This window comes from Sinocyclocheilus anshuiensis, unplaced genomic scaffold (genome assembly GCF_001515605.1).
Source record: "Sinocyclocheilus anshuiensis isolate Anshui unplaced genomic scaffold, SAMN03320099.WGS_v1.1 scaffold808, whole genome shotgun sequence".
Lineage (NCBI taxonomy): Eukaryota > Metazoa > Chordata > Actinopteri > Cypriniformes > Cyprinidae > Sinocyclocheilus > Sinocyclocheilus anshuiensis.
This window is the reverse complement of record NW_015555751.1, coordinates 161,159-170,230: the sequence shown is the minus strand read 5'-3', so window position 1 is coordinate 170,230 and position 9,072 is coordinate 161,159. Positions and strand designations below refer to the sequence as shown.

General features: G+C 36.1%; 1 protein-coding gene across 8 annotated transcripts in view; it reads left to right on the top strand.

The window, feature by feature from the left end:
* LOC107673740 (microtubule-associated protein 2-like) overlaps positions 1–9,072 on the top strand; it is a 123,026-nt gene that overhangs the window by 47,423 nt on the left and 66,531 nt on the right. For all 8 annotated transcript variants that reach the window (XM_016467497.1, XM_016467501.1, XM_016467500.1 and 5 more), the window contains exon 3: positions 7,073–7,162. The gene's annotated coding sequence lies outside the window, so the exon portion shown is untranslated. The remainder of the gene's footprint in view (positions 1–7,072; positions 7,163–9,072) is intronic.

The window sequence follows — 9,072 nt, the reverse complement described above, 5'->3', positions numbered from 1 at the left end:
ATTCATATTTTTGTTAGTTTTAGTTTAGTTTTTATTTTGTGAACGCATTTTTATTTAGTTTTTATATAGTTTAGTTTCAGTTTTAGTTTCAGTTTTAATTAAAGTTCAGCAGAATTCACTTCCCACTTCCAGAGTGCAGGCCAAAGAAAGACGTAGGCATAATTTAACCATATAGCGACACAAGCATGCTGAGTAATGATGTGTATTGAGATATTTAATATGACAATAAATGTAGCCTAATTTGGTTATGATGGTTAGATGTCTTTTTTCTTTTTTAACAATCATAATATATTGTAACTGTCGTGTCTTGCTCACTTTTCCGTGAACAACTGCGCATAAATTCTAACTGGGACTAATGAAATTCAATAATAACGGCAATCGCATTTAACAGTAAAGGCTTATATTTGAATGTTCTTTTCATTTATGAAGAATTATAAGCGTGTGTATGATGCACATTTGTTCAAAAGCCTGGCAGAGTGATCACAAGATCAAGATGCTAGGCAAAAGTTTTGTGTTGTTTACCGAAAGGATGCTCGTTCTCATCTTTTTTTCTGTTAATTATCATGTTGTGCTGCATGTCTGTTTTTCTTCAAAGCACCAACTTAGAATGGCTAATGTTGGTTTGATTGCTTGTGTTACATGATAAAATAAATAATCTTGCTTACCTGGTGTAATAGATTTAATGCGAGTGCGGTTCGGGTCGCGACTGGCGGTCTTTATGTCAAACGGTTCTAGTCTGGTACAGAATTAAATTAGTGCTGCTATCAGATAATGGGTTGGGTGTTCTGTTAAGTACTGCTGGTGCACGTTTACCAAACAGGACCAGTGCAGGCTTTAAACTGCTTTGCGTCTCTCTGTCAGATAACCCCATGAGCGTGTTGCGCCATTACAGGTAGGCTATTTCCCTGAACCTCCACACAGCTCGTATATTTTTCCGCCAAGGGCTGAGAACGTAATGATTACGAAAACGATTATTTATTGTTGATAATTATTATTTTATTTCAGTTAGTTTTTCAATAACTGTTGTTAGTAGGCCTGTCACGATAACAACTTTTTGTTGTGCGATATATTGCCCCAGAAATAGTGACGTAGACATGTGGGGGCGTGTTAGAACGAGCCGTTTTAGGTAGGGGTGGTTGACTCTTAACTTTTATAAAGAATATCTCTTTGAATTTGAGACTTTAGTCTTTGCAACTTTACAGATCTTCTTTATGCACCAAGAGCTTGTAACACTCCAAAGAGAAAGGAAAAATTGAAATCGCATCATATGACCCCTTTAAATTTGTTGTTAAATCCATGAATATGAGACACAGGATGAGAATTTTCTCTCATACCACATTAAAATCCTCACTGATGATCACCGCTAAAAATGTTAAAGGTAAAACAAAAATTAAAAATAAATCCTGATAAACTGTACTTTGTCTGTCTGTCCATTTAAATCATATTTAAACAGTCTTTTGTAGGAAAGCTGCCACTTAAAACAATCCCACATTCTCTTGATTTATCAGCAACTCTTCACAGAAATGTGATATTTATTATTCCTCGCTTGTTAGCAAATAATTATTCTTTAATAGAAGAAAGCTGTCTCTGGCTTTATTACCAGGACTTCATCTGGTAATAGTATCTTTACAAGAGAGTGAGTTAAGATGACTGACTTAGAAAAATAATTAGGCTGTTTAATATTGGTTTAGTGATATCTTTATTATGATTGCAATTTTCTGATGCAGTGAGGTCTTTTAAAGTATGTTTAAGAATACAATATAATCTTCACAATGAAAAAGTAGTCCTAATTGGATCCTTATTTTTTCTGTACTTTTTCACGGGTGTCCTCATGAAATAAAAAAATAAAAATAAAATTCAATTCTGTAAGCCTGCACACACACAATGTCCCCACTACCTGTCAGATGTCATTAAAAAAAGGTGTCCTGAAGTATCACACCTGTCTCTGTGACTGCCCTACGGTCTATAAACAGCAAATCAGCTGCACTCAGCCAATCAGAAACTTTCTCTTCCTTTGAATCATTTTGCACATTAAGTTTTGCTGATAGCAGTCTTTGGAGGACGGAATTCTTTAAAGTCAACATGAAATCAAAATTTCATGACCTTACTTATTTTCTTAGAGGAATATTTTTGGAAGGAATGAAAATTTGCTTCAAATTTCACCTTCAGGCCATCCAAGATGTAGATGAGTTTGTTTCTTCATCGGTACAGATTTAGAGAAATTTAGCATTACATCACTTGCTTACCAATGGATTCTCTGCAGTGAATGGGTGCCATCAGAGTAAGAGTTCAAACATCTGATTAAAAACATGAACACAATAATCCACAAGTAATCCACATAACTCCAGTCCATAAATGTCTTGTGAAGTGAAAAACAAAACCATCTTTAAGGCATTTTAACATTAAACTGTTGCTTCCTGCCAAAATACCAGCCCATAATCCATAATAACGCTTCCTCCGGTGGAAAAAGTCCAAAAATTCACCTCTTTTAGCTTGCAAACGGATCTTGATTTGTGCCCATTTCTCTTCTGATTCAGACGAGACGACTTTTTGATCGGAGTAAGCAATATTATGGATTTTAGCCAGAAGCAACAGTTTGAAGTTATAAACATCTTAATGATAGATTTGTTTCTTACAAACGCGCTTTTCACTTCATAGGATGTTAGTTGATGGACTGGAGTCATGTGAGGTACTTGTGGGTTATTGAGATGTTTTATCAGCTGTTTTCAAACTGGATTTCATGTTGACTTTACTAGATACATTAAATTACTAAATGCACCAGGTGGGTGCTGGAAGTGTTTTCTCATGGCAGGAGCTGAACCGAATTACAAATGAGAGCGAATAATGGAGGTAGACCCACTCTATCAGCTTAGATTTTTGTTTCTAGACATCCTCTCTGAAGATGTTCCTCTCAATTTCTCAGGACGATGACAGGCAGATGAGCACTGGATCAGGAAGTTATTATCTCAAAGCTGTTAGGTCAAGTCTTCAGAGACTCTTCGCTCTTCTATAATGCCATTTTTTACTAAACTATTTTGGCTTCATGGGATCTAAACCACCAGCTCACTTCTGACATATAAAGTTGAAGAGCAGTAAGCGAGAGAACATAATAAAACGCATGTTCTGGAGTGCATAAAGAATGTCTGTTGGACGTGTCGTGTTCATAGACCACAGTGCTGGGGTGAGATAGCAGTTCAGCAGAAGCATATTTACGCCATCTGCCAGTCTTCCTGCTTTAGACATGCAGATCTGCTCTGAACATTCATCCATTAAGCAGCATGTTGTCATGTGTCTATTTTTCACTCTGGCTTCTGCCCTTTTCAGGTTTTTGAATAATGTGCTTAATTTGGAGTTTCTCCAAGTTAATGCAGTTCTTTTTTTCTCTCTCTTTCTCTTTTTGGGTTGTGTAGTCAGTGAGTTTAGTTGAGGGAGGCACAGGGCTAATTTAGACACTGCTTTCTCTGAAAATCATATAATGACATCCTGAAAAGAAAGCGAGATGGCCACACCAGAGCCTGCGGTTAACGCAGATCTTTTCCAGACAGCACAGGGCCCACCCTCCTCCCTCTCACTGTCCTCCCCTGCCTTCACTGCTTAGTATGCAGGGTCCAAAATTAACACTCGACAAGTGCCAATACGAGTAAGAATTGGATTTGGTAAGTAAATTAAACTGAACAGTAATTTTAGGAAGGATCTGCAAAGTAATACATGCACTGCAAATAATAATAATAATAATTTTATTTTTGATGTAAGGTACAGTATATATTGAGAATACCATATAGTATATATTTAATTATATTATGACCATTTTTTTCTTGATTGATCAGACTTAGTTGCTTAGTTAAATTTATCTTGTTGTAGGTTTAAAAAAAAAAAAACAAGACAAAAATTGCAGTGTGGTTTAAGTTGTATAATTGTATAGTAATATAAATGATGGTCTGACCCCTGATGATTTAATAAACAAAATATTTTACAATAATATAAATATAATATACATAATATATTATAATATAAATAATATAAATATAAACTAAATATTTTGTTATATATACATATATATATACACACATTATAAATTACATATTAAATAAATATTTGTAATTTATTTGCTTATATTTTATATAAATACACACATACACATACACAATTAAAAATATTTAATTTAAATTTAATTTAAAAAATGATTATATTGATATAATAAAACAAAATACATTAAATTTTCTCAGTGTAGTCACCATTACAGTGTTGAATAAAGTCATTTTTTCACACACACACACACACACACACACACACACACACACACACTCACACAAACATACATTTTTGTAATTTATTTACTATACTTATTTGGTAGGTAGGTAGGTAGGTAGGTAGATAGATAGATAGATAGATAGATAGATAGATAGATAAAAACAATAAATGCAAAAATACAGGAACTTTTCTCAGTTTAGTCACCATTACAGTGTTGTATAAAGTACTTTTTTGTTAGTATGTACTTGTGTTTTCAGTGTGTATACATAACAGTTGTTTGCTTCTCTGTGTTAGTGTGTGTAAAGGATTCAATAAATCCCATCTGCAGCAGCAGTATGTCAGTTTGCTGGTTCTGGGACCCGTGTGGGGCTCTCTGTGCCTGCAAGGGTGGTATTACTCTGTCTCGTTGGAGTTCTTAGTGTGAACATGCCGTGAAAAGCCCTCATGCAGTGTGAGTCAGTGTGTGGAGTGCCTGCATATTATCTGGTGGCAGAGAGGAAAACGCTGCATTTTCCACCTCATATCCCCGGAAGCACAAGCAGAAAGTCAGAGCTCTAACTTCAGAGTTCAGAGTTCTGACCCTCCAGAATAGGATACACAAGATAGAAGGATAGATAAAGGTACATTTAGACATGCTATTTGTATTATTTTGCCAAGTTATTAACTTTTTACATGCATTTCCCAGCATTAATATTATTTTTAATCCTAAACTAAATAATTAACATTGTTAAATGTAATCTTTAGCTAATCTCAAAATAAATACCTTTATTTTTTTAATCATACATTATAATGTTGTGATGCTAAATTCACTTGTAGCATTTAAAATGATTGATTTTTAGTGTAATAGCATGGAAATTTAAAGGAATAGTTCACCCAAAAATTACAATTTACTGAAAATGTACTCACCCTCAGGCCATCCAACATGTAGATGATTTTGTTTCTTCATTGAATCAGATTTGGAGAAATGTAGCATTACATAACTTGCTCACCAATGGATCCTCTGCGGTGAATGGGTGCCGTCAGAATGAGAGTCCGAACAGCTGATAAAAAGATCACAATAATCTACAAGTAATCCGCATGACTCCAGTACATCAATTAACATTTTGTGAAGCGAAAAGCTGCATGTTTGTAAGCAACAAATCCATTATTATAGTGTTTTAATTTTAAAATGTTGGTTCTGGACAAAATACGAGTCCATAATCCATAATAATGCATCCTCCATCCATCCATCCATGCATCTATAGCCTGATGCCACCATTGCACCACTGCAGTGCTGTTTTATAGGAGTTGATGGATAATGGATATATACAGTACACCAGTATATACATCTTTTCTCTTCAAGCAGGCTAGTTATTGCTGTAGACACTCTTTATAACTCTATCACTCGCACAAACAGTCCCAAAAGCTAATGGGAATATGGAGTTGTTCAGGTTTATCTGGAACCAAAGCTGCAGTCATAAGTACATTATGCTCCATAATAAAGACATGTTGAAGCACTGTGAATGAAGTTAAGCAGAGGTGACTGTTGTGTCAGAGCCACTGTCATACGCTGATAACTGGAGCTCTTTATTTAGTTCAGGCCTGTGGAGATGTTCTATTGTGACTCCATCAGAGACTTGTGTATGCCACGAATGGCTTTCAGAATGATGAAGTGAAAATCTATGTCAGGCTTTCTTTATGGCCATGGAGGGTGTGAAGGAGATAAATGCTGTTTCAAAACCTTTGAGCTGTTTATAGTCTATAAAGGCAACTTTCTACTAAGGCAGCATCTTAAAATATGAGTGACTGATTTTGAATATTGGGTTAAATAGCAGACATTGGTTTAAATAACATTTAACATTTTAATTAACTATTAGTTTGAGTTAATGTTTTTAAGCAGTACAATTGTTTTCAACATTGATAATAAGAAATGTTTCTTAAGCAGAACATTTGCATATTAGAATAATTTCTGAAGGATCATGTAACACTGAAAACTGGAACTGAAAATTCAAAGCATGATAAGCATTCATATTGATAGCATGCATATGATGAACATATTGGCTGTGTAGGCAAAACGAGAGAATGGAGGGTTTTTGTTTTCTATAGGTGTGCAATTTAACACTAATGTGTGTGCTATAATGAAGGCCTATCTTTGTGGTTTGTCCAGGTGTGTGTGTCGTATGCAATTGTACACTGATTGCCTAGGTTGTGATCTCATTAAAGGGGTAATATGATGCTGCTAAAAAGAACATTATTTTGTGTATTTGGTGTAATGAAATGTGTTTATGCGGTTTAAGGTTAAAAAAACGGTTAATGTATTTCCTCAGCGACCAGCACGGATCAGCTCCAGGCATGAGATTTCTAGTTGTGTCCTCTTTTGGAAGGCCAAACAAAGTAGTTTCGCTTTCACAACGAAAAAGCGTCACTCAGTGAGTGAGCGTAGGCCGGAGGCCTTGAGTGAGCCGCGGCCTAGAGTATGTGGAGGCCGGCTTGAGTGAGCAGAGGCAGGCGAGCTTGAGAACGGCGTGGCGGTGGATTCGACGAAGGAGCGTCCGGCAGGCTTGCGGCAACTCTTTGGATTTGAGACTTTAGTCTTTGCAACTTTACAGATCTTCTTTATGCACCAAGAGCTTGTAACACTCCAAAGAGAAAGGAAAAATTGAAATCGCGTCATATGACCCCTTTAAAGAACAAATGAGCTCATTCTGTGTGTTAGTAACAGTCCCATGTGTTCTTCCTCAAACATTTATACAGATAATTTCTTCATCAGCAACAGCTTTAAAATATTATGTATATATTTTGCAGCTAACAGAAGTGTTTCTGTGATCTGATCTGTTTGCAGGTGTTTGTCCCACTGAGAGACTCTTCAGGGTCCTGAAACCTCCTCCTAGATACGCCACCAATCATCGCTGGAGTACCACCACCTAGACAGGTACCAGCCAATCCCTGCAGCACATCTCTAGCATGGATGCACACAAATAGAATATCATTCAGGCACCTTTTGCGTACTAGTGATTTCAGAAGTACTAATTCTGTTCTTGCATAATGTTTACGATGCACACAGCAATGGACACCCTCAGCACTCTTGCACTCCACCTCCACATTTTGGTGATTAGGCAATAGCAGTCGATAGTGTGGTGAAATCTGCACCAGTGTGGCCACAAAGGGGGTGCTTATGAAGACCCTTATGAATAATAAAATGACAAATGCGACATATAGTCCTGCGAACATCAGAGAAACATTTAAAACGAAGGTCATAAGACTGCAAGTCCCTATTCTGCAGGGCCCTATTTTCAAAGTCAGGGTGCGGAGGATTATATCAGTCCACTGGGAGTTGTGTTTACAAGTTCCCAGGCTGCTACAGTGTTATATCAGATTTCAGATTATTCTTCCCTTAGATGTCATGTAAAAAAACAAAGTGGGATTGGTAGCTTTACATGATTCCCAGACAGCTTTATCTTGTCTGATGTCTAATTCACACTGCACTAACAAAACTACATTTTTGTTTTTGTTGGATCAGTGTGACCAGCTGATAGTACAAAAATTAATTTTGCCTTGTCCCTCATTTTCTAAAAAACAAAACAAAACGGGTTACAGTGAGACACTTATAATGGAAGTGAACTATTTCAGTGTTATTTTTGGTATTATTTATACACTACAAAAGTATTTATTCATATTTTAAATAGGCCTTTACTTTTATATTTTCAGTTTTAATTTTAGTTTAACATTTAATAATTTTGTTACACGCTTTTGTCATTTTTACTATTATTATTTTTTTATATTTCTGTTTAGCTTTATGTTATTTCAGTTTCAGTCATTTAAAAACATCTCGGTTACGTATGGTAACCCTCGTTCCCTGAAGTGAATATGCGCTGCATCTGCTGCCTACTTATACTCACGCTGTGATCAGCGGCAGCTGGATGCAATAATCGCATGCCAATGTGCATTGGCTCGTTTAGTTTACACTCGAAGTAGATTGGTCTCTCTAAGCGAGATCCCAATTTCGTCGGTCATCCGACGTGACGTCAAGAGTGACCGACTGAAAGGTAACAGTTATTTACCAAGGCAGCATTTCTAATTGTGGTTTGTTTTTTAAGTTTAAATATTTATATTTTATTTCAGTTTTTTTGTTTTCATTGAACAAAAGTGATTTTCAATAGTTTTAGTTTGTTAATAATAACAGTATAGCCACAAGACAAAAACAATATGAAGATAAACATATTAACCTTTTCCTGTAAAGCTATATCCAGTTTTACAACTTCGTTACCATGACCACATAACCTTTAAAACTCTAACCACTGTAAAAAAGCAACACTTTTATAAAAAATGTATAAAAATAAAGCTTTAAATTTCTGATTTTAAGTATTTATTTAATTATTTATTTTTGTGGTAATCAACATTATGCCACAAATGCTGTCAAGAGGATTGAACCTGGAATATTCTTTCAAGTGGCCGGCAGCAATGTGGAGCAGACTATGATTATCAAAAGTCTGGCTGCAAGAAACTACCTCAGATCTATATCCAAAAACCTTGTAACCCTGAAATGTTATACAGTTTGTTGTAGTTACAGTAGCAGATAGTGGTGGAGAGAATGTTTTTAGTCTCCAGTACACAGGAGCTGTGAGTGGGTTGAGCGGGAGGCAGAGAGCCCTTCAAGCTGCTGATAAGCGTGACGCACACCCGCGAAATACCAAAACAAAAGCCAGTTAATAAGCAATGCTTTGCTTTTCTCTCTGCTTCTGTTTTCATGCGAAGCTGCAGCAGAAGGGCTTTTCATTAGCCTTCCTCTCCCTGCTTTTGAATGCACATCGGGCCCTCTGAGAGACGGAAAAAGGCGAAGGC